This window comes from Primulina tabacum, chromosome 5, assembly GCF_025594145.1.
Source record: "Primulina tabacum isolate GXHZ01 chromosome 5, ASM2559414v2, whole genome shotgun sequence".
In the NCBI taxonomy this organism is placed as follows: domain Eukaryota; kingdom Viridiplantae; phylum Streptophyta; class Magnoliopsida; order Lamiales; family Gesneriaceae; genus Primulina; species Primulina tabacum.
Genome location: NC_134554.1, coordinates 38,451,967 through 38,457,404, shown reverse-complemented (window position 1 = coordinate 38,457,404; position 5,438 = coordinate 38,451,967). Strand labels below are relative to the sequence as shown.

General features: G+C 41.4%; 1 non-coding gene across 1 annotated transcript; it reads left to right on the top strand.

Moving 5' to 3' along the window:
- Nucleotides 1-4,777: 4,777 nt before the first annotated feature.
- Nucleotides 4,778-4,883, top strand: LOC142547882 (small nucleolar RNA R71). The gene has a single exon (XR_012820775.1). It is a non-coding gene; the product is annotated as a small nucleolar RNA R71 (small nucleolar RNA).
- The last annotated feature ends 555 nt before the right edge of the window (nucleotides 4,884-5,438 follow it).

Below are 5,438 nucleotides of genomic sequence, written 5' to 3'. Positions count from 1 at the left end.
TGACCGCCCGAGCGCGATACCCTTTGATTTTTTTTTTTGCAAATTTTTTTAAGTAAAACAATAAGAAAATGAACTAAAAATCGAATTTAATGCAAGATAAGAGAAACAGAGGTATTTCTCAATTTATAGTCGAGAGCTTGAATGTCGGTCAGTTTCAGTTCGGATTGTCTTGGAACCGGGTGATTCCAAGTTGTGGCTCAACTGTGCCACCCATGTAGTGCTTCAGTCGCTGGGCATTGACCGTAAATGTCACATCCTTTCCATCTTTCAATTCTACAGCTCCCGATGGGTAAACTTTAGAAATCACGAATGGACTAGACCATCGCGACTTTCAATTTTCCGGGAAACAGTCGCAACCGGGAGTTGTAGAGTAGCACATTTTCGCCTTTTTTGAATTCTATTTCAATGATCCGCCTATCATGAGCCCTCTTTGTCTTTTCCTTGTAAGACAGTGCGAGATCAAATGCCAGATTCCGGAATTCTTCCAACTGATCCACTAGCAACAGACGTCGTTCACCTGCATTAGTAAAGTTAAAGTTTAGTGCTTTTTTTGCCCAGTATGCTTCGATGCTCTAACTCTACAGGTAAATGACATGCTTTACCAAACAGTAGTCTACATGTTGTAGTGCCTATAGGTGTTTTGAACGCAGTCCTATATGCCCAAAGAGCTTCATCTAACCTCATAGACCACTCTTTCCGACTGACACCTACTACCTTTTCCAAAATCCGCTTGATCTCTCGGTTCGACACTTCTACTTGACCACTCGTTTGGGGGTGATAGGGAGTAGATATCTTATGTGTGACACCATATTTGCTCAAAAGTTTTTCAAAGAGTTTGTTGCAAAAATGGGTGCCACCATCACTAATGATTGCTCGCTGGTGTCCCAAACCTGTTAAAAATATTTTTCTTTAAAAATTTCAGGACCACGTGAGCATCATTAGTGGCATATGCTTCTGCCTCTACCCACTTAGACACATAGTCGACCGCCACCAAAATATATTTTTTTGTGAATGAGCTGGGAAACAGTCCCATGAAGTCTATTCCCCACACATCAACAACCTCACACTCAATGATATTATTCAAAGGCATTTCATGACGGTTAGAGATGTTACCTGTCCGTTGGCATTTATCACAGGCTAACACATAAGAACGAGCATCTTTAAAGAGGGTTGGCCAATAAAAGCCACATTCAAGTACCTTAGATGTCGTCTTTGTTGGTCCAAAATGACCACCTACCTCACGGTCATGGCAGTGGTTGTGAATTTGACAAAACTCTTCCTCTGCAACACACTTTCTGATCATAGAATCTGCACATATTTTGAACAAGAAGGGTTCCTCCCAAAAATAATATTTCACGTCCAAAAAGAATTTCTTTCTTTGCATACGAAGGACAATGTCTCATCTCAAACAGTTGCTCATCAGAAAACCAATCATTGATAGCATGATCTACACAGTCGTTACTAATAAGCTCCAGTCTAGACAAATGGTCCGCCACCACATTCTCAAATTCTTTTATTTCTAAGTAAAATTCTTGCAACAATAAAATTCACCTAAGTAGGCGTGGCTTTGCATCTTTTTTAGCAAGTAAATATTTCAATGCAGAGTGATCTGTGTAAACAATTACTTTGGACAACAAAACAACGTATGAGTGAAATTTGTCAAGCGCAAATACTACGGCAAGTAATTACTTTTCAGTTGTTGCATAATTTAATTGAGCCTCATCAATGGTCTTACTTGCGTAGTAAATTGTATGAAATACCTTGTTTTGACGCTGGCCAAGCACAGCCCCCACCGCAGTATCACTGGCATCGCACATGATCTCGAAGGGCAGATCCCAATCTGGTGCCACCAAGACAGGAGCCGTCACCAAGCGCTCCTTCAAATCCTCGTATGCCTGTAAACGGTCAGAATTGAAATCAAAAGGCACATCTTTCATAAGTAAGGAAGATAGAGGTTTGGCAATTTTCGAAAAATCTTTGATAAACCGCCTATAAAAACCGGCGTGGCCTAGAAAAATTCTAACTCCCTTTATTGAGGCTGGTGGTGGTAGGTTCTTTATGACTTCTATTTTAGCTTTGTCCACCTCAATCCCTTGTTCCGAAACCTTGTGCCCTAAGACAATTCCCTCTTGTACCATGAAGTGGCACTTCTCCCAATTAAGTACCAATTTCGTCGCCTCGCACCTCCTCAACACGGTTCTCAGATTCTGCAAACACTCATCAAACGTTGCACCAAAGATAGAAAAGTCATCCATAAATATTTCAAGAAAGGTTTCAATCATATAATGTAATATAGCAGTCATGCAACGTTGAAACGTAGTAGGGGCATCACAAAGATCAAAAGGCATACGGCGGAAAGCAAAAGTTCCATAAGGACAAGTGAAAGTGGTTTTTTTCTTGGTCCTCAGGTGCAATAGTGATTTGATTACACTCCGAATACCCATCTAGAAAACAGTAAAACTCATGCCCCGCTAGTCTCTCCAACATCTTATCAATAAAGAGCAGGGGAAAGTGGTCCTTACAGGTGGCATCATTCAACTTCCTATAGTCAATACACACTCTCCACCCCGTAACATTCCTCGTGGGAATAAGTTCATTCTTTTCATAAGTGATCACCGTAATCCCACATTTTTTGGGCACACACTGAACATGACTTACCCATGCACTATCTGAAATAGGATAGATAATACCTGCATCGAGAAGCTTAATGGTTTCAGCCTTCACTACCTCTTGCATCTTCGGATTGAGTCGTCTTTGAGGTTGCACGAGGGGTGAGTACTTTTCTTCCATCAAGATTTTGTGCATGCAGATTGATGGACTTATTCCCTTGATGTCTGCCACCTTCCAAGCAAATTCTTTTTTGTGCTCTTTGAGAACTTGCAACAATTTTTCCTCCATGGCATCTGTCAAAGCTGCAGAAATAATGACAGGTAAAGTGTCATTCTCACCCAGGTATATGTACTTTAGGTGCGGAGGCAATGGCTTGAGCTCAAGCGTCGGTGGCTCCTCGATGCTTGACTTTGGAGGGGTCAAATCTCTTCGCTCTCCTAAATCCTCCAGTCTCATTCTCATTGGCTTTCTCCATGGATGATTGGCATTAAAGTATGCCACTATTTCAGCTTTGTCTTCGTCCAAGTCATCTTCTCTCATTTCAGTAGTGAGAATGGCTTTCCAAATGATCTCTAATAGCACCCTGCACATAATTAGACACAAGATCATCAAAAGCATCAATTCTATAACAACTATCAGAATGTAGTGTGTGCTTAAGTGCATTAAAAACATTGAAAGTAATCTTCTCTTCTCCCACTCTCAATCTCAACTTCCCTTCTTGCACATCAATTAAGGTCTTGCCAGTTGCAAGGAATGGTCTTCCTAAAATCAAAGGCATCTCCACGTCTTCCTCCATGTCAAGTACCACAAAATCTGAAGGAAATATGAATTTGTCCACCTTTAGCAAGACGTCCTCTATGACTCCTCGCGGGTATTTGACAGATCTGTCTGCTAGTTGCAAGGACATCCTTGTTGGCTTAGGTTCTCCTAATCCGAGTTTCTTAATATAGATAACGGCATAAGATTTATACTCGCACCAAGGTCACACAAAGCTTTATGAAATACAATATCACCAATCACGCAAGGAATAGAAAAACTCCATGGGTCCTTCAGTTTCGGTGGGATCTTGTTTTGTACCAATGCAGAGCAGTTCTCAGTCAGATTAACCGTCTTGTGATCCTCCAATTTTCTCTTATTAGCTAAGATGTCCTTCAGAAATTTGGCGTAGGCATTTGCATCAAAGCATCGGCAAAAGGAATATTGATATGCAATTTTTTAAATACCTCAAGAAACTTACCGAATTGTGCATCTAATTTCGCCTTTTTTAGTGCTGCAGGAAAAGGTGGAGGGATAACAATTTTAGATTGTGCAGTGGGTGCTGGTGTTGAGTTGGAAGACTTACCTTTTGATGACTCAGTCTGTTCATCCTGTAATTGAGTTTTTTCTGTTCCTCTAGCCTCTAAGATCTTTCCACTCTTCAACTCGATGGCCTTCACTTGCTCTTTTGGATTGGTCTCTGTGTTACTTGGCAAGGTTCCCGGCTCTCTACTTGCTATCATCTTCGCTAACTGCCCAATCTGATTCTTCAGCCCTTTTATCGATGCATCTTGATTTTGGAGTCTAGTTTCAGTGGACGAGATAAACTTAGACATCATCTGCTCTAAATTGGACTTTTCTTCTCTAGGAGGGTCAGATCTATACACCAGTTGTTTTCCATATTGTTGTCCTCCTTGTGGTCGATTCTGACTATTTTGACCACCCCATGAGAAGTTGGGATGTTGCCTCCATCCAGGATTATATGTGTTTGATTACGGATCATTCCTTGGACAGTTTTGGACTCCCACTTGATTCACAGGTGCCCCTTCTGGCACATAAAAAAGACCACTGTCTTGACAGTCTTTAACATAGTGTTCTCCTCCGCATTTTTCACAAAATATCTCTTGCAGACGCATAGCCATACATATTCAAACCATCCAGTTTCCTGTTCAAGACATCAAGTTGTGCGATAATAGCGGAAACGTCAGTTACCTGGTGAACTCCTGCACTTCTTCGCTAGTTGTTCCTTTCAGATTGAGGATGATAGCTGCTAGCAGCCATCTCCTCCAACAACTCATATCCTTCCTCAGCAGTCTTTCTCAGTAGGTTTCCACAAGCAGCAGCATCTATCATAGTATGATTAGGAGTAAGCAAGCCATAAAAAAATTTTTGAACGACTAACCCAAGTGGTAGTTCGTGATGAGGACATCTTCGTAATAGATCTTTGAAGCGCTCTCATGCCTCATATAAAGACTCTTGCTCGAATTGAACAAATGTGGTGATGTCTGCCCGCAGCTTCATCGTCTTAGATGGAGGAAAGTATTTGATGAGAAACGCCTTCGCCATATTATCCCATGTGGTGATTGAACCTACAGGCAAACAATTTAACCATGCTTTAGCTTTATCGCGTAAGGAGAAAGGAAATAAACGCAATCTAACATCATCATCAGAAAATCCATTAAATTTAAAAGTATCGCAAATTTCAAGAAAATCTGCGATGTGCGTGTTTGGGTCATCTACTGCAGATTCTCCAAACTGTACTGTATTCTGAATCATCTGAATTATCGCTGGCTTGATTTCAAAGAGGTTTGTCCGCACAATAAGCCTTACAATGCTGGGGCGTGCTCCATCCAAAGAATGCTGGGCATACTCTAGCATCGGTATGCGGCGTGGCATCTCAACATGTCTATTATCATGGTGTTCCTTCTCATGCTCGTGCTCGTGCCTCTCCATCAATTCCTTCAGTCTCTGCTGCTGTCTTCTCCTGCGAAAAGTTCTTTCAATTTCAGGGTCAAACTGTTCAAGCTCCACGTCAAGTGATTTTGGCATGCACTGAAAGAGATATCTGTAAC